The sequence below is a fragment of the Aethalodelphis obliquidens genome, unplaced genomic scaffold, assembly GCF_003676395.1.
Source record: "Aethalodelphis obliquidens isolate GAN/ISIS:26980383/991018 unplaced genomic scaffold, ASM367639v1 scaffold44, whole genome shotgun sequence".
Classification (NCBI taxonomy): domain Eukaryota; kingdom Metazoa; phylum Chordata; class Mammalia; order Artiodactyla; family Delphinidae; genus Aethalodelphis; species Aethalodelphis obliquidens.
The window spans coordinates 2,733,021-2,759,408 of record NW_020837988.1 but is presented as its reverse complement, the minus strand read 5'-3'; the positions used below and the strand labels follow the sequence as shown (position 1 = coordinate 2,759,408).

Genomic DNA, 26,388 nt, shown 5'->3' with positions numbered 1-26,388 from the left:
ACTTACTGCAACCATCTCTTTCCTACAAGGCATGTTTACGGCTTGGAACCCAGATGATACTATTATGCTCAGTGTGATGGCCTCAGCTGAGGTCTCCCCCAACCCCCCGCCGCCAAAATGAATAAAAGCCCCTTAACAGACAAACAGAGACAAAGATTTGAAATGTCAATTCTTAACAGTTCTCTAAATTTCTAGGCCACTGATCCATCCAGATTAAAAACAAATATTCGTAACTAAGAGATGTTTGAAATCTGGAATGTCTAATTCCAGCCAGGAAGGCCCGGAGGTGTCCTCCCTTTTATTCATTTTATAATTGAGAATTAGCTTCAAGTGGTAGTAGAAATAAAACATGAAAAAGAAAATAAAGTTGTTAAATGTTAGCCATTTGAGAGAACTTTCTCCTTAGAAACCCTGCTCTCTTCTAACGGAGTGGAAATAAAAGCAAGATTTGGGGGAGGGATGTGATTGAACTTGCCTATCACTCCATAAAGATGCTTATTTTGTGCTCAGGAAGAGCATTACGTTTTGGACACTGTATTAAGAAAGGACCAAACAACAATATGTCCAAGTGGGAAGGCATGGATATTTCAACCTCACAGAAAACCAAAGAAAGAACTGTTTTTTAAAAAGTGTAAAAACTAAAGAGGCGTGAACGAACGCCACAGAAACTCTCAACTAATCCCTGGGTTCCAGGTCACCAGGCACGGTTTCCACAGGGCTCAAACCGCTGTCCTTCCCTCCCTCCCTGGAGATGTCCAAACAGTGCAGGGTAACCACAGACCCCAGTGCTGTGTAGTCATCCTTCCTGCGGGAAGTGGCAAGACTGTTGATAGTAAAGAGACTTTCCAAAGTTTGAAAGTTGTAAACACGATAAATCACGAGCTGCTACGGCAGAACCAGCAGGAGAAAATGGGGATGGGAGTGGACAGCTTAACTGGCCCTGACTCTTCCTCATTATACTGCTACTAAAGCCAAAGAGCTTCTTCGAGACCCGTGGACACACCAGGTACTGGACTAGTACACGTAGTGAGGCTTCCTGAATATAAGCATTGTAACATAGCGTAATCTTGGAGGGACCAAATTTAAAGGTAGAGGATACTGTGGAAGATGGTTGTATCCTCTTACTGATACGTCTCTGACATCAGGGAACATAAAACTCTCATTAGGAACAGGGTCTAAACAATCAATAGCTAGTGAACGACAGTTAATCTGAGAGTCTACATCTCAAACTCAGGAGATTCAAGAAAATCTGAATGGTAAGTGAAGTCTGATTGAGCGAAGCAGGTGACTTACCCACTTCATGGGTGGCACTTAACTTATAAACATTGCTACTGCTGGCCAAAAATTTTAAAACCAGAGATAAAACCGAAGAGATGAAAGAAATGGGCAGTGTAAGAACATATAAGGATAAGAAGTAGCAAGACAGTCCAGTGGAGATATAGTTGTGGATCCAGGAGGGAAAAAACAACAAAACTAAAATGAAACAAGAGGAGGGTACAGAGAGCAGAGGAGAAACTTCTGGAGAAAGATACTCTCTCTTGGCAAGATGAATGGAAAATAAAACTGCAGAATGAAAGACTGCTTAAAAGAGCCGTCCCTAGTCTTCTGCCAGCACAGGCTAATCTGTATTTCTGGAACTAGCAGAAAGGATGTCAGTGGAAAGCCATGTTAGAGTCACCTTGTAACAAATATTTCACTGCACATACGGCGTCAGGAGGGAACGGGACGAATTTAGGGTTCATGGAGTGAAGAATGGCTTCAGGAACTCCAAACATCCCATCCCTGAGCTTCAACTTCAGAACGTAGGCTCTTTCCTTCTAACTGCGCATGGGAAATGAAGAGAACAGGGGCTGGGCTGTCAATTAAGATTTAAAGCTGGCTCCACGGGAAGGGAACTAGCACCCATCCAGCTGTAAATGCTTCTTTAATGAAGTATGAAGGACCAAGCCTGACACCAAGAAAAATACTCCAGCAGAGAGTTCGAAGCTTTGAAAGACAGGGGAATAAGCTGCACCCGCCCCAGACTTAGCATTCTCATTCTTGAATTCGCTTTGGTTGGTGTGAAGGGTGATCCGTTTATGCTTCTCTGCCCACATTGCTTTTCATGTCATTATGATGACTGTTAAACTGTAGATCCCTAGAAAGTAACTCTTCCTTCAGTCTTTCCTTCCTCCTTTCCTCTCTTTCTCCTGCTTTTCCTTAACGATTTCTTGTCAATTCAGTTGAGAGTACAAAAAAAGTACAGCCTATTGAATTTTCACAAAATGAACATATCCTGTAAGCATAACTTGCGTGAGATCACAAAGCAGAAAGTTCCTAACGTTGCAGAAGCTCTGAACATCTCCCTCAAGCTGCTACCAAAGGTAAACATAGTCATTACTCGTGACAACATAGAGTAAATCTGCCTGTGTTTGAAATTTATATTATTAGATGCATAGAGTCTATTCTCCTTTGTATTTGGCTCCTTTTATGTTTGTAAGACTCATCCACAGTGTCGCATGAAGCAATAGATGATTCATGTTCATTCTCCATGGTATGGCTAGACCACAACTTCATGTATAGACTCTTCTATTAATAGAAATTATTGTACATGAATACAATATTGTGTGTGTAAAGGTGTGAATATGTGTATATACCTCTTTGGGGTGTATAGCCAGAGAAGTGGAATTGCTGATTTGTAAGATATGATTATCTCAGCTTTAAAAACCATTCAATATCCTCTTTGTCGAGTTCCTGTGCAAACCTTTTCCCCATTTTTCTATTGGTTTCCTGCCTTTCCACTCTCTTAATGGTTTATTTTGAATGAACAGAAGTTCTTATTTTAATAGAGCTCAATTATCTGCTTTTTAAACCCTATATGGATAACTCGCTTTTTGTATCTTATTTAAGAAATCCTTGCCTACTTGACAATCATGAAAATCTTTTCTTATGTATTATTCTAGAAGTTTTGTTTAGTTTTACATTTAGATCTACATGCCATCTGGAATCAACTTTGGTGTATGGTGTGAGGTAGGAGGTGGAATTAGCAAAAACAGCAACCACGTAGTTAATTAGCAGGACAGAGAACAGAGGCTATCTGGGACATGACAACTATTTGTTCCAGGAAAGTCCTGCAAACCACCTTCTCCAGGCAAATATTTTATTTATCTAGGAAAGTTATGTCTCTCCTGTCAGGACAGTAGATTTCTCACCTGAACAAGCGGTTCACTTATAAGAATCAGTTTACTTAACCTAGACTCATTTTAAGGCTCTCTGTCTGCCAATCCTAAACTATTATGTCACGGAATTTTCTAATCTCATTCAGTTCCCAGCCTTGAAAGATTTTATCTTTAACCACTTTGGTCCAAATCCCAAAGCTCCGAATACCTTGCTTTGACTTTTGTTAAACGTAGACCTAACGAATTTAGTTTCCATAATCAACAGGTTTTGGGGTGGTCTTTTCAGGAGTTGACAGCAGACAAGAGGAAAGGTGTGTTTGGGTCCTTAGAGATACCAAACTGACTTAGTTCCATTTACTGAAAAGAACACCTTTTCTGTATGCTATTGCATCTCACCTTTGTTAAAAATCAAGTAACCATACATGTGTTTTCTTTTTTTATGCTTTCTAGTCTGTTCTATTTGTCTACTTTATGCCAATACCACACTTTCATAAATACTACAGCTTTAAAATGTCTTATTACCTAGGATTCTGCATCCCCAAACTTGGTTGTCTTTTGAGCTTTTCTTGGCTAATTTTGGCCCTTTGTATTTCCAAATAAGTTCTGGAATCAGTCTGACAGTCTCCAGAAATACTTCCAAGGATTCTATTCAATCCATTGATCAGTTTGGGATAAATGTAATCTATAAACTACTGGATCTTCTAAATGCATGTATATTTATATCTGTCTTTATTTCTCTCACTAATGCTTTACAGTTTTCTTTGTAGATATTTTGTACGTCTATCATTAGATTTATTCCTAAGTATTTTACATGTTTGGATTAAATTACAAATGGTATCTCTTTGTTCTACTTTCTGTTTGTTGTATTCAGAGATCTTGCTAAAATGGCTCATTAAAGCAAATTCCTTATCTGTTATGGATTATCTACTCATGCAATCATGTCGTCTGTGAATAAAGATCATTTTATTTCTTTCCAAACTGTGCATGTGTGTAAATACTTTTTGCTAGCAGAGTAGCATTTTCCCTTACTGCAATATATCCGGTTTATGTGTTTTGGGTGGTCTTTGTGGAGCTGACAGTTGACAGAAGCAAGATTTATCTAACTCCTTTGAATTGCAATAGTTAATTAGTCCTGGGATTGGAAGCAGAAGACCTGAACTCAAGTCTGTTATAATTTTCAAAAGGGTAAAATTATGACTTTCATACAAATATACAATAAATAAGTGTACATTTAAAAAATTTAAGTCATTAATTAGGAAAGCTGTTAGATGTTAAAATCAGTTCAAGGGCTTCCCTGGTGGCGCAGTGGTTAAGAATCTGCCTGCCAATGCAGGGGACGTGGGTTTGAGCCCTGATCCGGGAAGATCCCACACGTCACGGAGCAACTAAGTCCGTGCGCCACAACTACTGAGCCTGCGCTCTAGAGCCTGCGAGCCACAATTACTGAGCCCATGCACCACAACTACTGAAGCCCGTGTGCCTAGAGCCTGTGCTCCGCAACAAGAGAAACCACCGCAATGAGAAGCCCGCGCACCACAATGAACAGTAGCCCCCGCTGGCTGCAACTAGAGAAAGCCCGCACGCAGCAACAGAGGCCTAATGCAGCCAAAAATAAATAAATAAAATAAATAAAAATTTAAAATAAATAAATAAAGTAAAATCAGTTCAAAAGAAAAATCTGAACACAGATACAAATACAGGCGTTCAGGAATGCTGAGTAAATTTGCTAGTAGATGCAAATGGGTCTGTATCCACCAGGAATAAAATGCAGTATTTGAATCATCTTTTCCATAGGGTGGAAATCAATTGCAAAATCACCAGACGACATTAGCTTGCATCCCATCAGACAAGAATCATTTACGTTCCACTCTGTCTTTTACGACTTACAGAATTGTAAAATGGCTCAATCAATAAAAGGTTCAGATTCCTTAAAAAAGAAACCCAACATTTTATTGAAAGGACACCCAATAATCAGATGTCCATTTTCACATGTTTATCTTTGTTCCCCACAAACCTATAGAATATGTGATTTAGGCATGTAAATTAACATCCTTAAATATCAACTCTTCCATTTGTAAAGTAACAATAATAGTTCTTATCTTATGAAGTATTGTGAGGACTAGGTGAAATGACTGTTATGAATACATTTGAATACTATAAAGATCTGTAAATGTAGATTTATTTAAATCTATCAGAATACTTATAAGAAAATGCTCATTTTAAGAGGCACCAGTTCAAACTTGTTCCAGTTCTTAGCTATATTCCACATATTCTTCATTATGACTTTCTCAAGTTTACCATAATTCTCCATTCCCAGGGTCTGGGCTTGAATTTTCTGTTCAAAGTCTCTTCAAGAATCCAGGATAAATGCTTGCAATTTGCAATTTGTGTTCTCTTTGTCCACACATAAGGACCTTTGAATAATAAGCTAAGCATACTGCTTAAGAAGTACGGCATGAATTGGTGCAAACACTGTGGAGAACAGTATGAAGATTCCTTAAGCAAAGCAAACACAGAGTTACCATATGATACCACAATCCCACTCCTGGGCATGTATCCGGAGAAAACTCTGATTCAAAAAGATACATGCACAAAACAACCAAACCAAACCAAACCAAAACAAAACAAAAGATACATGCATCCCAATCTTTATAGCAGCTCTATTTACAATAGCCAAGACACGGAAGCAACCTAAATGTCCATCAAAAGATGAACGGATAAAGAGTACATATATATGTATCATATATAATGGAATATATATTTATATAATGGGATAAATAATGGAATATTATTTAGCCATAAAAACGCATGGAATATTGCCATTTGCAGCTACATGGATGGACTTAGAAATTATCATACTAAGTGAAGTAAGTCAGATATTATACAACTTATAGGTGGAATCTAAAAAATAACATAAATGAATCTATTTACACAACAGAAGCAGACTAACAGACTTAGAAAACAAACTTATGGTTATCAAAAGGGAAAGGGGGGGTGGGTAAATTAAGAGTATGGGATTAATAGATACACACTACTATATATAAAATCGATAAGCAACAAGGATTTACTGTATAGCACAGGGAACTATATTCAATATCTTGTAATAACCTACAATGGAAAATAATCTGAAAAAATAATAATATGAACACATGTAACTGAATCACTTTGCTGTACACCTGGAACTAACACAGTATTGTAAATCTAAATTTACAAATAAGTAAATATACTTCAATTAAAAAAACATAAGGCACAAGTAATGGGATTAATGTATCTTAAGAAGTGACTATGACTTCTTAGTCATTGTGCTAGGTTTTCTATACACTCTATTTAATATAATTCAACACTTACAATAGCCCTGTAAGATACTATCCTCAAGGAGAAATCAAAGATCAGAAAGTTTAAGTACTTGTTCTAAAATAGTGAATAGTAGATTTGGGTTATAAATCCAGTCTATACAATTTCAAAGTCCATTTTATTTCTCTATACTTTGTACAAAGAAGCTAAAGGAAGGTGAGCTGGGAAACAAGGTCTCTCCCTAAATTAAACCAAACCAAATAACTTCTAACTTCTATGTCCTTAGAATAAAGACACATACTAATTGGCAGCCTATTCACTATAGGTAGACTATGACCTTAAATTGGCAAAAGGAGACCTAGTAGAAGTAGGACCTGCAGGATGTGACTTTCTTTGCCTTCTCATTGCCAGGAATGCAGTTGATTCTTAATAAATAGATCTCTGATGTAATTGGTAAGCTCAAAAAATACGCTTCTAATAATCACTAGCTAACACACTGATTGCCAATTTATTCTGTTGGTTTAAATAAGATTTTCTTTTCTAATATATATTAGCCAGAGAAGACCACAGTATTTTATTTGAACTCTGATCTTTTTACCAGGATATTTCCCTTGTAATTCTTTATTTTAACAGTTCTGCTACTTTGGATTACAAATGTTTATATTGACACTGTAATGAATCCTGAAAACCAGTTTTATAGATAGTCGTGTAGATATACATGTATATACAGATATGGATGTAGGTATACAGATATACGGGATGTCTATCTATCTACCTCTATATGATTCATATAGATATGATTACATATTCTCTCCAGAATGCCTCCAGTTTCTTTGGTCAACTTTTTTTTTTTTTTTTGTGCAGTATGCGGGCCTCTCACTGTTGTGGTTTCTCCCATTGCAGAGCACAGGCTCCGGACGCGCAGGCTCAGCGGCCATGGCTCACAGGCCCAGCCGCTCCGCGGCATGTGGGATCTTCCCGGACTGGGGCACGAACCCGTGTCCCCTGCAACGGCAGGTGGACTCTCAACCACTGCACCACCAGGGAAGCCCCAACTTCTGTCATTTTTTTATGAGGATTCTAGAAGTTAAGAATTTTACTTTTATTGCCATTTTGCAGAAGAGGAAAAAGTAAATATAAACTAACTTCTCCAAGTTGACTAAATTAGTTTCCAAATGAGGAATAGAAGGAAGCTGGTGGACTGACATTGTTTCCAGTATTTAATTGTGCTGAAACTTTATAATAACTGTGAAAGGGTCACAGACTATGATCCTAAAAGAAACCTTAAAAACCGTACGTATTTCTTCACGGCGAGTGCGCCTGCGGGCCACAGGAGCCACCCAATCTGAATGTTAAGCATTTTCCAAATGACTGGATATGGCTCAGAGGGTGTAAATCTTAACTGACAAAATTCCCTCCCCCCACCCACACACTCGCACACACATACACGGCCAAATAACAGACAAGGCAGAGGTCTTCTAGAAGGACGAGAACATGGGCATGTAAAAGCTAGGTAAGGGAAAACGGTTCTCAATCCCAGCTGCATGTTAGAATAACTTGGAAGAGCTTGTTAAACGACCAGCCCATTTCCAGAAATTGCAGTTCAGTTGCTCTATTACCAGTGTTAATTTTAAAAGCTCCCTGGTGACTCTAATGTGCAACCAGGACTGAGACGCACTTGCTACAGGGATTTTAACAAAAGCCAGAAGGGATGAATAATTTCGAAGGAGACACAAAATGATATTCCACAAATTATCTCCCAGTTTCCCAAGGGACCTGGTACCAGTTTTCTATAGAGAGGGCAGCTATGAGGAACTAAAAGAGTTGAGGAAAGAGCTGGGTCTCTTAGGATGTTATAAGAGAGTGAAAGGGCAAGATGATGCTACTATACAGATGTAAGCTGTTATACAGAGGATGGATAAACAACAAGGACCTACTGTACAGCAGAGAACTATAGTCAGTATTCTGTGATAAACCATAATAGAAAAGAATATGAAGAAAATATATATATATAACTGAATCACTTTGTTGTACAGCAGAAATTAACACGACATTGTGAACCCACTCTATTTCAATTAAAAAAAAAAAGATGATGCTACTCTAGGTCCTAGGAATAGAGTAGAACACAAATAAGAAGTTCTTTTTCCAAATTTCATTGTGGTGAATCTAAGTTGATGTGCAAGAATTCAAACCAAACAGGAGCTGCAGGCACGTTGATACTGGGACCAGCTTGTTGAAGGTCAAGGGCAGGATGGGATAAATAATTTTCAGGATCTAGTGCACAATAAAAAGGAGGGACCACTGTTTAAAAAAATGACTAAGAATTCAAGACATCAACAACAGAGCCTTAAATCAAGCAGGAGGATTTTTTTAAGGGGAGAAACCGGTGACCCATGAAGCTGGTCCTGAACAGGATGACAGAGGAAGGGTTCCCTTGAGAGAATCTGGAAGATGGTTGTACTGCGGGTGCACACTTGAAAGTCCTCGGAAGGGAAGTGAGGAATTGAGAGCAGTTGAGATTCCAGTCATCTTGATGTTGTGAACTTTGTCAAAGAAAATGTCTTGCACTTTTTAAGCAGCTTTAATTTTTTATTTTTAGCTTTAATTTTTAAAATTATATCCCAATGTCACACAGTAAAATTCATTATTTGGAGTGTACAGTTCAGCTTTCACCATCAAACGTAGTATTAAGCGTAATATGGGAAAGATACCTTTTCTAGATGAAGAATTCTGGATTGACAGGTGTGTCTGTCTTTGCATGTCAGGACTTTAAAGATGTCAATTCATTACCTTCTACCTTGCATGGTTTCTGATGAGAAGTGTACTTTAATCCTTATGTTTCTTTCTCTGTAATGTCTCATTTTCTCTGAATGTCTTCAATTTTTTCCCTTTACATTTAGTTTTCTGCAGTTCGGATATGATATGCCTAGATGTGTCTATGTCTCTCTCTCTTTAAATTTATTCTGCTTGATGTTCTCTGAGTTTCATGGATCTATGTTTTGCTGCCTTTTGTTATTTTGGAAAATTCTCAGCCTTTTCATCTTCACTTATTTTTTATCCCCGCTTTCTCTGTCCTTTCCTTCTGGGATTTCAATTATGTGGACTTTTCATCACTTGGTATCACTGAGTGGCTCTTCCACACTCTGTTCTGCTTTCTATTTATGTATGTAATCTTATATAATCTATCTTTTTGTGTTTCAGCACTGGAAATTTCTACTGACCTATCTTCAGGCTCACTAATTCTTTCCTTGACTATGTCAGGTCCAACGGTTAACCTGCCTGTATTGGGTTGAATAGATGCCCCCCAACCACACAATATTCATGTCCTTCCCAGAACCTCAGATGGTAAACTTATTTGGAAAGAGTTAAGATGAGGTCACACTGAGGTAAGTTGGACCTTTAATCCAGGATGACTGGTGTACTTATAAATAAGAGGTGAAGAGACAGAGCCACAAAGAGAAGACAATGCCATCTGAAGACACAGAAGACACACAGGAAGAATGCCATGTGACAACAGAGGAAGAGATTGAAGTTATCCTTCCACATGTCAAAGAACACCCGCAACCACCAGAAACTAGGAGATCGCCATGGAACAGATTTGCCCTCTGAGCACCCTCGGAAGGGACCAACCCTGTGGACACCTTAACTTTGGACTTCCGGCCTATAGAACTAGGAAAGAATAAATTTCCGATGTTTTAAGCGCCCATTTCTGGTATTTTGTTACAACAGCTCTACGAAACTAATACACTGTCATACATTTTTCTTATATGTGGCATCTAAAATATGGCACAAATGAACCTATCTGTGAAACAGAAACAGAATCACGTATATCGAGAACAGACTTGTGGTTGCCAAGAGGGAGGGGTGGGAGAGGGCTGGATTGGGAGTTTGGGGTTAGCAGATGCAAACTGGTATATACAGAATGGATAAACAACAAGGTCCTACTGTAGAGCACAGGGAACTATATTCAATATTCTGTAATAAACCACGGTGGAAAAGAATATAAAAAAGAATGTATATAGATGCATAACTGAGTCATTCTGCTGTACAGCAGGAATTAACACAACACTGTAATTCAACCATACTTCAATCAAAGATAAATTTTTAAAGAGTCATTTTTGTCACTGTGTTATATCTAGTATTTCTGTTTGATTCTTTTAGTTTCCATCTCTTTGCTGAAATGATCCATCTAATCTGGCATTTGTCCTCTTTTTTCATAACCTTTCATAGTGCTATTAAATTGCCTTGATAAGTTCCAACATCTGTGTCATATCTGAGTCTGGTTCTGTTAATTGTGCTGTGTCTTGGCGGTGTGTTATGCGGGTTTTGTTTGTTTGTTTGTTTTCTAGTACGCCTTGTAATTTTTTCCTGAAAGCCACACATTTTGTGTAGGGCAGCAAAGACTGAGGTAAATAGATTTTTATGTGTGGAAATGGGCTCGTGTTTCCTTCTGCTGAGTCTTTAGTCTGGGGTTGGAATCAGTCTAGGGCAAGAGTCAGTCGAACTGGGTTTGGGGTTTGTTGTTGCCATGGTTACCCGGAGTGTCCCACAAGCGTCAGCTTCCTCTAGTGTTTAGGGTGGTGACTGGTCTGCCAGAGGGTTTTCCTTATCCTCAATTTCTGTTCCACTCCCAGCTTTAAGTCTCCTCTGTACACTGTGTGTCGGGAGGGTCTTTCTCCTGCAGTTTTCCACGGCATTTGTTACTCAATGCTGATGTGACTGTTTGGGGCGGGAAGCAACGTCCTTGTTATTCTGGATAAACCTCAGGCTTAGATAAGCACCATGATCCCAGGCCTTGGGGATCCGGCCTGCTGTGCTCCTGCCCCATCCCCAGCTCTTGTTCCCAGTCTAGACAAGCACCATGATCCCAGGCCTTGGGGATCCGGCCTGCTGTGCCCCTGCCCCATCCCCAGCTCTTGCTCCCAGTCTAGACAAGCACCACGATCCCAGGCCTTGGGGATCCGGCCTGCTGTGCCCCTGCCCCATGCCCAGCTCTTGCTCCCAGTCTATATTCCTGTCCCTCTCGCAGGCTTAGAGGACATGTGCTGTTGTTGTTCCTGTCCCCCAGCTGTAATGAGTTTTAACCAGTGACCTAACATCTAGAAAGCTCCTTACCCATCCTGCCTCCCAGGCTGTAAGGCTCTTACTGTGTAGGTGAAATGGGGGCTCACGCTTCTCCCACAGTGACCACTACCGTCCCACCCTCCACAGCCCTGAACAGTTAGGGATGCTTTCTCAAGACCCTCACCCGTCTTTTTTTGAGCATCCAGGGAAGTCCAGAGCCTGCCAGTAGGTGTAAACTATTCCCGTATTGGCAGCCCACAGGCCTCCACACTCTCTCCAGCCCCTACCTGCCCCCTCCCAATGCACAAGCAATTCTAGCTGAATTCTTTCGCCTGTGTCTCTGGTTATATTGGCCCCAGGTAAGCAAGTGGCAGAACCACTGCTCTCTCTTCAGGTGTCTGCCTCTCCCTAGACTCTGGGCTAGCTCACCGCTCTGAAACCTCAGCTCTCCGATGAGTTTGTGACAAATCATGACCTCAGTTTGCCCAACACCTTTTGTGGTCCCAAGGTTGGAACTTCCCTGGTGGCGCAGTGGTTAAGAATCTGCCTGCCAATGCAGGGGACACGGGTTTGAGCCCTGGTCTGGGAAGATCCCACATGCCAAGGAGCAACTAAGCCCGTGAGCCGCAACTACTGAGCCTGCGCTCTAGAGCCCGCGAGCCACAACTACTGAGCCCGCATGCCACAACTACCAAGCCTGTGCTCTAGAGCCCATGAACCACAACTACTGAAGCCCGCATGCCTAGAGCCCGTGCTCCACAACAAGAGGAGCCCCCGCTCACTACAACTAGGGAAAGCCCGCACGCAGGAACAAAGACCCAAAGCAGCCAAAAATAAATAAATAAATTTATATCAAAAAAAAGAATGAAAAGATCATGTGGTCTTGCAGCTTGCCTCTGTCGGCTCCTCACTTCAACTCCACCTGTAGCAGGTGTTCTTTTGGGTAACTCTGCCCCGAAGTTTTCTGATCACCTTTGTTGGAACAGACCCTGACTTGTGTGGCCAGGTTGCCCGACACACAAGCACTCACAGCTCAAGCTCCGAAGAACTTTCATAGCAACGCTTATGTAACACTGTCTGTGACCTCGCCAAAAACCCTGAAATTTCACAGCGGGAAGAATCCTCCAGGATCACCTAACACAGTTATCCATTTCTCAGCTCAGGATATTCAGGAAGACGAAGTGACTTGCTTCACAAATTGGAAGCAAAACAAGAGCTTTTCCCAGATCCTTTGACGTACTTATCTCCCCTGTAATTTATTTGTACGTCTATTCATTTCTGAAAAAACATTTATTGAATGCTACTTCACGATGGGCCCTCTTCCAGCCACTCATGTGAAATGCAGAGCAAGACAGGTGTAGCCCGTGTCTTCCAGGCAGTGCATCCTGCTGGCTTCAGCAAAATGCCCAGTGTCAGTTTCTCCAGTCAGTCACGACGGACATGCAGGGGGACCAGGAAGCAGAGAAGTCTTAGGGCCACTGAGACCACGGACGAGGACCCAGTCCCGGAACTGCTGCCTCTCGTTGATACGCACTGCCCCCACTGCAGAACACTTAGCTTCTAAAACTTAGTTCCTCTCACTTCGGATTCTAACCTTGGATCCAATCCCCCTTTTAACAGAGTCTCTGAAAACCATGTAAAACTACTCAGCAGTCCTTGAACCCTCACACCTGGTTATGAACTTATTCAGGAAAAGGTCTACCTTGCCCCAGGCCCAAACAGTCATGAAAACAGATAAGAGCATCTTCTCCAGCGATGGAGAAGCACCTCCATTTTCATGGCGGTTCTCAGTGGGGGCAGTTCTGCCTCCCAGGAACCGTGTAGCCATGTCTGGAGACGACTGGGAAGGGGTGCTCCTGGCATCGAGTGGGCAGAGGCCAGGGCTGCCGCTCACCACCCTGCAGTGCACAGCACAGCTCTCCTCTAACACCAGCAACACAGAGCCCCAAATGTCAACCCCAAACGCCAACTGTGTCCAGGTTGAGAAACTCTTACCTAGAGCTCTGGTCGCCTCACACACAAGTAACCATAACCCATGAAGCTCCACGGCCCTTGAGATCCACTCAGGATAAATTAGTATAACTGCTTTAAGTAGACTCCAATCCAGACCCTTCAGCGGATCCCAAATCACCTTGCTTGGTTCAGTTTCATCCCTAATGAGGAACCACAGTATGTTATTCCACACACATAAATGCTCACATGAAAGAAGGAATCTCAATCGCCAACACAGGGTGTACGCACCACCACTGGATTTCCTGGTAGTCTTCAACACCACATGAAACTGCTATTAACATTAGCTGCATTTTCTGTTACCCTTAATGATAAATAAATTATAGGTTTAAAGGCCTATCAAAATACAAGAAAGATATACTTTCCCCACAAACCTGGAAGAGACTGCACAAGAAACTAGAAATGTCAACATCGTGAAAAATACAGTAATCCCGTTTTAAAATAGAATACTACCAACCCCACTTCTGAACTAAACCTATCCAAGATGTGATAGACTAAGGTATTTGCTCTAAATATCATCAGTTCACCTCTTGAACTACTCAAAACTTGTATTCCCTAGTTGACAAAAACGGAATTGTTGATGCCAAGGGAATTCAAGGACTAAAGATCAGTTCTTTTAACACAACTGCTAAGGCAGTAAGTAATCATGTGTCACATACACAGCTCACACAGTAAAGAAGCCTGATGTGCATAAGCAAAAGCAACCTTCCTTACTGAATTCTCGTCATGTGCTTCTTCGTGGTCTGCACAACTGAGATTCACAACCTTGAAAGGCAGGTATTATTTTCTCCAGGTTAAGATTTTTTTTTTCCTTTCTTTCTTTCTTTTTTTTCTTTTTTTTTTGCGGTACGCGGGCCTCTCACCGCTGTGGCCTCTCCCGTCGTGGAGCACAGGCCCTGGACGCGCAGGCTCGGCGGCCATGGCTCACGGGTCCAGCCGCTCCACGGCATGTGGGACCCTCCCAGACCGGGGCACGAACCCGCGTCCCCTGCATCGGTAGGCGGACTCCCAACCACTGCGCCACCAGGGAAGCCCCAGGTTAAGATTTTTTCAAAAGCCTCCAGCAGGTAGACAACATGCCACAGGTCACACGGAAGGAAAATCGACTCCAGCTAGATTTAGACCCAAGTCCCATACTGTTTCTCCCACGACCCTCTCTGCAGGTGGTCTTGGCACCTGGCATCAGTACTTCACGGAAGGGTACCCATCTATTCACCCTCCCTCAGCTCCTCAGGTTGCTCTTCTACAGCCCATGCCCTCTGAGAGTCTGTGGGCTCAAGGGGCATAGGAAAATCAAAGTTTACCAGAGCCAGGTCCCTAATTAGTCCAGTAATATCAACTCACCTAACACGGCTTAATTTTGTTCACCTTCTTTAGAGTGGATGACACCACCAGATTGGGCACGACTAGCTGGACCAGTTCCACTTAGTCAGTGACCTAAAATTGCCTTTGATCAGAAGCAAACGTGGTTTGTGGAATGGACTGGTTTTAGATGCCAAAAAAACAATGATTTTTTTGGAGCTAGACAAACACTGGGAACGCTTACTAGCAACCACAAAGTTAGTGTATTTGATCTTCCACGCTTGACGTCAAGACAAGGTTTTTAAATATCCTAGTATTTGGCTAGCTCTCAACTTAGCATTAGAGATGTTTAGAGATAACTGTAGTTAATAATATTGACACATAAAAGGAAGGGGGTCACTTACAAGAAGAAAACAGGCAGATTTAAATAACAAACTAGTACAAAGAGCAGTAGTGCTCAACCCTGACACACAAGAGAAGCCTTGAAAAATGCAAATGCCGAGTCCCACTCCAGACCAACTGAGTCAGAATCCTGGGGGACGGAGGGAGCAGTTGCACTGTTTTCAAACTTCCCGGGTTGGTTATTACGGACGGCAAGTGCTGAAAATGATGGCGGAGAGAGGGTTTGAGATAGGCGGTTCTGTGTGCAGACCTCAGCTCTGATATTACCAACTGCACACGCTGAGAAAACCCATAAATCCTCTGACTTTCCCTTTCCCCCCGTGATGCAGCGTAAGTGGTCTTTGCCACTTCGTGGTGCCTTAAGGATGAAGGCAAGATACATCTGTCACATAACACTGGGCCAATGTCATTATTACTCTTAAGATTCACTCTGTCCATATTCTCTTAGAAGTAAAGGATTTAGTCCTAAAATGGGTAAACAGACCAGTCCTCAGAGGCCCTGAAACGACTCATCTTTGTTTCTTTCTATGATCTGGGTTGAAATCAAGTGACTTGCTATTGGAGCACAGAGGAGAAGGCTGCTGGTTCTGATTGCACCGAGGTGATCTGTGGGCCAGAGGCTGGAACTCTGGGCACCCCTCACCAGCATGAATGCAGAGTTTTGCTAGGATCCTGAACAGAATGGGCTTCCGTTAGCCACAGAATCAAAAGTAGGTAACAACCGCATCGAAACACCTATTCAAAGTGACTGCTAGTATCCAGAAAGGCTGCTAGGCACTTTGCAGTCCTTACTGCATTTGTACCTCACTTTGGCCCAACATTAGAGGTATAACCTCAACTTCACCAACAAAGAAATCGAAAGAAAACAGCGTGTCAAAAGTCTCCCAATTAGTAGGTGGCATTTCCTGCATCTGAAGCCATGTTTACCTGATTCAAAATCCTACTCTCTTAACCAGTGAATTTACTGTGCCCGGAATGAAGAGAGAACACAGCACGGAAAGGATGAAAGCGCCGCCCTGACTACCGCTGGACTTGCATCCTCCTAAGTTGGCTCCTTCCCAGGTGAGCTAACTTATACATTTATGGCTCCAGAGAGGTATCAGTTGTCAGGTTTACGCAAAACAATCTTCTGGGATATAGACTAATACGCAGACTTCCAGGTCCTACCTGCCAGTGATTCAGAAACTGTAGGTCTGCGATGGAGCCCCGAATCTGCCTTTTTAGCATTCATTCTAGGTTTCTCTAATACACATTGTTTCTGTTTTGCTTCCTTTGAGAATTATGTTTCTATATGTTATCTATGGCTTTTATTTTGTTGCTTTAAACCTACTGCCCTAAAACAGGAGACTCTGGGCCAAAACAAACCAGCCACCTGTTTTTGCAAATAAAGTTTTATTAGCACACAGCCACCCCTGTGCATCATCTATGTCTGCTTTCATGACTGCAGAATCGAGTATTTGCAACAGAGCCTGTGTGGCCAACCAAAGCAGAAAATATTTACTGTCTGGCCCTTTACAGCTAAAGTTTGCCAATCCCTGTCCTAAAATGACTCTACTGCCAGACTTTGGCAAAAGTGTGGACCACGGATTAATTTAGAAATGCTTTTCTGTATCTAACATCGTCTGAGTTGTTCAGCTTCTGGGATTCAATGAGTGCATGAAAATGTATTTTATTCATGAAAAACGTATCATTCATGATGTCTTGAGCCACGCCTGCCAGACGAGTGCTTAAATAAATTACATTATCTCCTTTTCCTACCTTCTGATGAGCCGCAAACCCAAGGGCAAGAGAAACAGATTTTTCTCTAGCAGATGACCAAGAAAAAAGCAGGTGTTCTCCATCAAATCTGCAAGACAAATGGAGAAAAGTCTGAGGAATTCATTAAGAATCCTTCTTAACTTATTTACTTGAAAAAAAAAAAAAAGGTTAGGAAAGGCACAGACTTTCCCTGTTGCCATATACTTAAAAAAATATCCAGATTGAGGGGAAGGGCCAATTGACATGGTGGAGGTAACTTCTTCCAGTTGCCGTGACTCTGCCAGGAAAGTTAACCCACCTGTTCCCCTGCAACCCATCATTATGCAAAGGCAACAGCTGCCACACTAGGACCAGAGGGAAAAGGGGACAATCATCAAGCCAGAGAAGAGAAAAGATGAGGAAGATCACAGTCAAGGGACCACCAGAGGGAAAAGGGGACAATCATCAAGCCAGAGAAGAGAAAAGGAGATGAGTAAGATCACAGTCAAGGGACCAGAGGGATGTAGTCTGGACCCGCAGCAGGAGGAGATGGCAAAGACGACGTGGATCAATAGGAACTCAGCGGTGATGCAAGAGGACCTTATACGGTGCAGGCACGCGAGCGGTGCTCAATGCTTGTTGAACGAATGTGCTTAGGAAAGTAAAGCTGAATTGGGGGTTCCAAAGAGAAAAGCAACGCTAGGAGTTCAAGGAAGGGAAATAAAAACATTAGTTTTTTACACATAATCATCCGGTATCGTATGAATTATCTCTAAGTATTTTCCCACTAGGGAAAAATAAAAGCCCAAATTCCTCCCTTCAAGCTCCGTTTCCTGGAGGAGTTAAAAAGGCTTGACCAGGTCTAGACACATTTTGTGCTCATTCCTATGCATAAGTGGCGGGGTTCCCGGATCCGCTGCGGCTCTCCCCACCTTGGCTTGCTGCACCGCAGGTTTCACCACAGGCTTCAACGGGAAGTATGTACTCTTTGCGGGACGCTACTTAGCTTCTTTTTAAGAGCTGAGCTACATGCAGGTATTTGTGACTCCAGGTCCTATTTAGGGAAACAAAATCACTGCCAGTGCGAGCGCAGTGAACGTTTTAGCAACCAACGACGTGGCCTTGGGATGGAGACGGTCTGGGGGAGCGAGTGGACCAGGCTCATTCCTCAGCCCTGGGAAAGCCAGCAGCTGCTCTGGCAGGTCGCTGTGTCTGATGCTGAGAAATGGTCATCGCTAGCGGGAGTAGGGTTCTGAGCTCCTACCTGGACTGCAAGAATGGCAGGGATTCTGAAACACTATTCTTCATACCAGGGGACTCAAGGAGATTCTACTTTTGCTTCTATAGGTTAACCAGGAATCCCACAGAGTTTGTATTAGTCAGGATTCTCCAGAACGACAGAATACCCTATGGGTAGGGTATATGTATAATGTATATGTGTGTGTGTGTATATATATATGTTCCTATACACGTACAGGATTGTGCTTTATACACATCAATACACATCCTGTACACAGGCTCTAAGTACTCTAAGCCCAATTAACAGTATATATTCCAACATACATATATAGGATATATGTATCCCATGTATGTGTGTTGTACATATAAAGAGATACATTACAAGAAACGACGAGGAACTGGCTCACACAATTACGCAGGCTGGCGAGTCCAAAGTCTGCAGAGCTGATGTCCCAGGTCAGCCAGGATAGACCCAGGAAGAGCTGACGTCCCCGTGCTAAGGTCATCAGGCAGGGAGAGCTATAGTTTGAAAGCCTCCAGGCAGAGAATTCTCTCTCACTTGGAGGAAGGTCAGACCGCTGTCCCAGCCAGGCTTTTAGCTGATTGGACGAGGCACACCCACACACCCACATGAGGAGGGCAACCTGCTTCACCTCATCCACAAACGTAAATGTTAATCTCATCCAAAGAAAATAAACCCTCCCAGAAAACACCCCAAATAACATTGGACCAAATATCTGAGCACTCTGTGGCCCCGTGAAGTTGACACATACAATTAACCGTCACAGGGTTAATTCCAGCTGAGCTGCCAATTAAATATTCTAGGTCCAATGCAAAGTGTTCTCTAATGCAAACTGGTTGACCTTTGATGAAACTTTGATTTTTGCATTGTAGCCAATCCGCGTTTATGAAGCCACTCACACCATTAAACAATCTTTCTGGATATTTAGAAAATATCAATGCTTGAAAACGAGCTAGCCCATTTACATTCCATTAGGCAGCACAGAACATTATAAATAGAATAGATAGACATTTTCAGATTTTTTTTCATCTTCTTTGTCGGTTTTCTTCTTAGATAAAACAAAATTTGAATAATTCAGGGTTCCCCATACACTCTCTGGGCTCTCCTACCTGTATATTTTCATTCACTCTCTCCTCGAGGCTTTGAACACGTTATCCTACCAGCTCTGGATAGATTATTCATTTATTCACTCATTCAGGTTCCCTTCAAATACTCACTTCTCCATTAATATCTACTTGAACTCTCTCACTCAAAAAATCTTTGACTCATTTGAGAGGCCATATATTGTATTCCCAACTTTTGAATTCCACTTCTTTCTTTCTTTCCTTCCTTCCTTCCTTCCTTTTTCTTTTTTTCGGATGTAGTTTCAATGTTCAGATGAGTCTGTAAAGCTCCTTGAAAACAGAGACAGTACATGGTTATCTTTTTCAAGGGCTAACATGAACCTAAGTACTCAGCGAATATTGAATGAATATGAATGAATACATGTGTGAGTGAGAATATGTAGTGAAATAATGTTTCTTGCTGAGCAGCTATTTTAGTAACACATCACAGTCCCCCCTGACTTTCCTTCCGTCATCTGACTTGCATATGGTCTTGAATCCTGGCAAGTTCTGGAAGGCATGCAGCCTGCTAGAGCCGGCAACTGCCTAATCTCACCTCCCCACCCTGGCCCCCCTTGTTTCTTCCAGCCTTGAAGTCACCATCAGAGAGGCCTGTTTTAGCATTTCCATATTTCTACATAAGAGATAGCAGATTTCACATTTGGTAAAATGAGCTCATATAAAATTCAGCTGTGTCTCTTGGATTAGGTTATTTTGACCTTCAAGATGTTCAGGCAGGCCCATCTTTGGGAACTAGTTGGGTTCAGCGCAGAGGAATGCAAATTATGAAATTATAAGGACACACCTATTTTTCTTTCGAGGTTTCTGGATGCGTGTTAAACTTTTAATTATCTGACATTTTATTTTAAGTCTTCTCGTACTGTTTTGAAAGCAAAGAGAAGACGCAAAATACCTTAATTCTTACAGAAAACCAAGCCACCCCCTCCATTAAATTCTGTTGGGTATTCAAATCCTAACTTCACCAGGTAATGAGTGAGATTATTCTTGGAGTGAAATGATGAAAATCAGCTCACTCAGACCTCTGTAACCTTTGAGCTAAATGAGAGAACACATCTTCCAATCAGACACATATATTGGCTATAACTGCAATTTGGGAGAAATTTTTCCAAGAACATCACAAGTTCTAGGTAGAGAGTGATGTTCATTGCAGGGGCTTTCAGGTCACGCACCGAGGTAGCTCAAAACAGTGGGAAAAACATTAGCTTGACTCAGCAATCTCACATACATCTTTGTTTTAAAACACTGAGGAGCTTAACACAAAATGAATCATTAGACCTAAACGTAAAACATAGAACTATACAACTTCTGGAAGAAAACAGGACGAAAAAAAAATCTTTGAGACCTTAGAGAGTTATGCAAAGATTCCTTAGATACAACACTAAAAGCATGATGTATAATAGAACAAATTGGTAAAGGGACATCATTAAATTTTTTTTAAGTCAGCTGTTTGAAAGACATTGTTAAGAAAACGAAAAGACAAGGCACAGACTGGAAGAAAATCTACGCAAACATATAGGATAATACCGACAAAATGACGACACTGCTTCTCATCAGATACAAAGCTGGGCAGAAGATTAATGATACAGCAATTTTAAAGAGCTGGAGAATAAAAGAGTAGAAAACAAACCAACAAAAACCTCTGTCATCCTCACATAAACAAAACCTGTGAAAACTTCTCACCAGTCAACCTCACTACAAAAACGCTTAAATGAGTTTCTTCAGGCTCAAGGATAATACCTGTGGAAAATCGGGCACTGGAAATAGTAAATATGTGGACAAATATTAAAAAGATATTTTATTTTTTTCTTCATTTCTTTAAACGAAAATTGACTGTTATAAAGCAAAAAGAGTAGCATACTACTGTGGGATTTATACCACAGTAAATAAAGTAAAACCATTAAGTAAATAAGTAAGTAAATAAGAAGTAAATTAATGATGACAGTAGTTGAATGCACAGAAGTGAGGTAGACGGCAATATACAGTGAAGTGGTAATAATTCATAAGAGATCAGGATTAATTAATTATGCACACTGAGGTTCTGACACCAAACATGAGGAAAAAAAGAAAGAAAGAAAGAGAAAGAGAGGGAGGGAGGGAGGAAGGAAGGGAGGAAGAGAGAGGAAAAAAGACAAAGAGAAAGAAAGAAGAGGGAAAAGGAGCGACAAAATTTTAAAGCAAATCTAGTAGAGCTAACGATCCAACAGAGGAGAGAAAATGCAAGACCAGAAACACGTGCTGAGTCCAAACACACACCACCAGCCCTTCCACTTACGACTGTTCTTAGAATCAGAAATATTTCACGCAACTGAAATTTACACTCGGCTCATCAAAAAATATGGATTGATTGGCAATTTGTCAGCCAGGACGTCTTTAAAACCCTTTGAATATTCTGAGGTCCAAAAGACAACGTTTTACTATCTCTTTATGAAACCCAAGTTCTGAAAGATGCAAGCAGAGCTCCAACTTTCTCCTTCATGTCTTAGGAAATGAAAGTGACTAGATGAACAAGCAAACCTTCAACAGACCTATTACTGACACATCTCAGTGAAATATATCTCATCAAGATTTTACCCTCCTCCCATCTAGTTTTAGGGGGAAAAAGTAAGGTTTTGATTATTTCTCCTTAAGTTGCTCTTTGGGAAGTCACCAGCATCTTATTCCCAGAAAAATGAATAAAATATATCCAGCTCTTGGTATTTTTTTCTAAAATAAATTGAATTGTGGCTTATTTGATTTACAAAATTTTTAAAGGAAAAAAAAAGACAAATATACTGTAGTTACAAAACTAGTTTTTAAAAGATTGGAGGCAAATAGCCTCAGAATAACCCTGAACATTTCTTTGATGATACATTCTCCAAGAAAATTTTTTAAAAGTACATAATTGTGTATGTATTTGGTTAGTGCAAAAGCCGATTGTCTTTTCAGACAACCTTCTTGATGTGGTTGGAAATTGTAACAAGTTTGGAAAGCAACTGGACATTTTATAGCTTAGATATTCCCTCCTTTGCTTTCTCCTTTCAGAAATGGAATACTTTGGTGATAGAGAGAACAGCCAGAGGCATGGAACTCAACCGGGAAGAAATATTATAAACTACAGGTAGCCTGTACCCTTCCGAATGATATCCCTTCATATGTGTTGGGCATTTCTTTCCCTGGCTCTTCCACCCAACTTCCTTTGCAAGCCATAATAGAGTAGAACCAAGAAAACGTTTCACAACATTTCTGAAGATGCCAGTGAGAAACATTGTATCTAGTTACTACTGTACTTTGATATTTGACTGAACCTGGAAAATTACGTTGGGCTGTTGGTGGTTTTTCTGTTTTGTTTTGGTACAAAATTACTTCTTTCCAAATGAGGTAGGAGGAGATGAGAGAAAATGATATCCTATTAAGGCAGTAGTATTACTGCATTAAACGATCTTCAGGAAGGAAGGTCTAAAGTGCTTGTGGGGAAGTGAAAATCGCACCCGGTGCTGCTGAGGGGTTCGCAAAAAGCTTCACTTACTTACTGTCCCCGTTACGCACCAAACAAGAGCCCACGGAAAATGTTCCACTTTGGCAAGAGGAGAATCAGTTTTGGTGACTGAATGGCCCAGGACCTTGTCCAGTTTTTGGTACTACAACCAAAATGTACTGTGGAAGTGTCTTTTTATGTCAGCAAGGCCTTTCTTTCCAGCGTTAGAGCAGATGTAACTGAGCCATGAAGCTTTTCAGGATTTCTCTTTGTCTCAGTCACGTCAATTCCATCACTATTACCAAGAGTAACAGTGACGGAACTGGCATTCCCTCATCACCTCAGCGTGTGTCTGCCCTTCCATGACCAACCAAATCCACCGCTTCCCATCTTTTCACACCTGCCCCTACCTGGGTATTTTAAAAAGAAAATAACAGAATTTGGTTATCATCCCTCCCAAAGTACCCAGGGAATGAGAACATATCATTATTTTAAATTGTTCCATGGAGCTAAGTCTTCATCACATTGCATTTTTTAATTACTTGGATAACGGGGGGGAGGGTGGGAAATGCGGGGTTGCTCATCAACAGACGTAACGTTTCAATTATGCAAGATGAATAAGTTCTAGAGATCGCCGGTACAACGTCACACCTAGAGCTAATAATGCTGTATTCTACACTTAAAAGTTTGGCAAGTGGGTAGATCACATGTGTTCTTAACCACAACGAAACCAAATGAAAAAAAAAAAGCCTACTTGAAAAACACTAAGATAATAACATAGTAACAATAACTCCCTTTTTGTGTACTACTTCATCCCAGAAAGTGAACCTACTCAACATATATTTGCTCTATTTCTCCAATACTCCCCCTAATTTAAAAAGGGTTAAACAGAGTCTTAAAGAGCTTATTAAAGCAACTGACCCAACTCCGTACGTAATTTGCAAAGCCTGGACTGGCCCCTCAGTCGGTGTGATTCCAAAGCCTGCTCTGAAGCTGAAACTTGATGCAGACACTCAAGTCACCTTGATGTAGCCTTACTCTTTTCAGAGACTAGCAGCCTGTTTAGATTAGGACAAAGTATCAAATGTCACAAGACAGAATTTCCATTTTATCCATGAAAAATCAAAGGATTTTTTAACTTAGGGTATTTCCCATCTTAATTGCATCTGATCCTGATTGCTCCTTCATTCTGTCTCCACTTCATGTAAATATACCCATCCTGCACGGCAATGAAATCTTATTAATTCAGAGCCGGCTTGTTTGGAATTTGTGATAATTTGACTGAGACAGGCTGGGCTTACATTAACTTTTCTGTTATCTAAGAAGAACGAATTTTTGAAGAAAGTGAATTCTATTAGAATGATTTCCTGGAGTTTAATCTACCTAAGGAAATATAGCAATTCTCCAGAACCCAGCAGCGACAATTTGCATATAAATGATTCGTTTTCAAATATCTCTTATGAAGTGATCAAAGACAGCCCACAAAACATGGCGGCACTCAAACATTATTTCAAGTTACCCTACATGGTTCAAAGAACTTACAAAAGTAAGGGACTTCCCTGGTGGTCCAGTGTTAGTAAGACCCCGTGCTCCCAGTCCAGGGGGCCCAAGACTAAGACCCAGCACAGCCAAAATAAATAATTAAAAAAAAAAAGAACTCACAAAAGTAAAAATTTAAGAGACCACCTATCATAGTACAAGCTGTCCATTCCCCCAGTTATTTTCAAATAACTTTACAAATTCACTTGTTTTATGTGCTGGTTTTTAAGTCATGTTTTGTGAATACCTTTGGGGTTGGCATGCCCGTAGCCCTTGAAGAAGCTGTACCTTGCCCTACGAATTTTACTTGTTTTCATTTGTTCTAACCTGAGCTTTGGACTGAGAGATAAAGATACTCATCAAGGCTCTGCCTTTGATACAGTTGGAGGTTTGGGCCAATCATTTTGTTTCTGAACCTATTTCCAGTAAAAATAGATAAAATACCCAACTTACATGTGACAGTGAAAGAGAAGATGATGTAAAGCAAAGGGAAGCATCTAACGTTGTGCCTGGCACCAGAGCAACAGCGTAATGTGAGCGTTTACTTCCCTCCATCCTTTCCTTACACGCCTGCCACCCACTCTGGGCATCTATGTGCAGTAAAGGTGGTTTTAAAAGTGACCAAGGAGGGACCTCCCTGGCGGTCCAGTGGTAAAGACTTCCCCTTCTAGTGTAGGGGGTGCGGGTTCGATCCCTGGTCGGGGAGCTAAGATCCCACATGCCTCCTGGCCACAAAACCAAAACAGAAGACAGAAGCAATACTGTAACAAATTCAATAAAGACTTTAAAAAACGGTCTACATCCAAAAATCTTTTTAAAAAGAAGTGACCACAGAGATGAGCCCAAACGAGGCTGCCCATCTGATTCCATGCCCACCTGCTTGCCCCTTCCTCTCTGAATACCCAGCCCTCACCCCTCTCCTCATCCCAAACCAATTCTCTAGAAAAGACTTCAGAAGACTCAGAAGGGTCTTAGAGTTTTAGACATATAGCATATAAGACCAACATATAACAACTGAAAAATAATAATAAAAGCATTGAGGAGTGCCCGAGAAAGCGGCCCCACTGTTCTCAAGCTCAGGCTCCACGTACCACTGAAAAATGAAGAAGAGGAAGAACAACACGAGGCCACTGCAGGAAGAGGACGATCCCCTTTGCTGTCTAGGACTTTGTGCTGTGACCAAACTGTGTCTTTCCTCTTGGTCCTGGTCTGGTTACGATGTGAACAGGGGCACTCTCTGAACCAACAGATCCAAGGGCCACTTGGGCGGCAGCTGTTTTAAGCAAATACTTTCAGAATCTGGCAAGGATTCTCAATGCCGTTGTCATCAGGATGTGTTTCATAGTCACCAGAGTCATGATGAAGTTTGTGGACAAAGATGTAAACTTACAACTGTATCTGTGCTTTGCACTGGGGGACACACAGATCATAACATGCGCTGGGATGAAATGAGAAGAGCATCTTCTCATGTCAGTTTGCACAGAAATATGCAGCTGACGTGGACACTCTGCTCCTCCCCAGGGCAACTCCGGCCAGGAGGAAGGAGAGAAGGGCTAGTGCGGCTAGCAATCTAATGCCTACAGGGATTCACTCACAGTAATCCTTGCAGTCACCATGGTAACGCTGTGGTAAGAAGCATCATCACCAGCATAACCGCCCCCCCCATTATCATCACGTCATCCTTGATCTACAGACAGGATGCTGAAAAGTTGGAGGTGGTGAGTGATTCACCTAGATCACAGAAGCCACAGGCTCATTTCTACACACGGCGTTGTGCAAACACCCCCAGTTCAAAGAAGGCAGCTGTGGCATTTGAACCCACTTCTGCCGCTTATCTGCATGTCTCTCACGACATCATTTTTTTTTTTTCTGAAAAATAAGAGGACTGAGTGAGATCACACATGTACGAGGTATAGAGCTGTGTCTGCTACAAAGTCGATACCCAGAGGAAGATCCTTTCCGCTTACACTCCCTCCCACCAGCTGTCTTTTCTCTTCCAACTGACAGAAGAATCGGGAAACAAATAAGAATTGACAGCACGCC

General features: G+C 41.5%; 1 long non-coding RNA gene across 1 annotated transcript in view; it reads right to left on the bottom strand.

Moving 5' to 3' along the window:
* Window positions 1-26,388, bottom strand: part of LOC113606377 (uncharacterized) — a 68,687-nt gene that overhangs the window by 26,558 nt on the left and 15,741 nt on the right. Inside the window, exon 2 of the long non-coding RNA XR_003427507.1 lies at window positions 16,989-17,076. This is a non-coding gene — a long non-coding RNA (uncharacterized LOC113606377). The remainder of the gene's footprint in view (window positions 1-16,988; window positions 17,077-26,388) is intronic.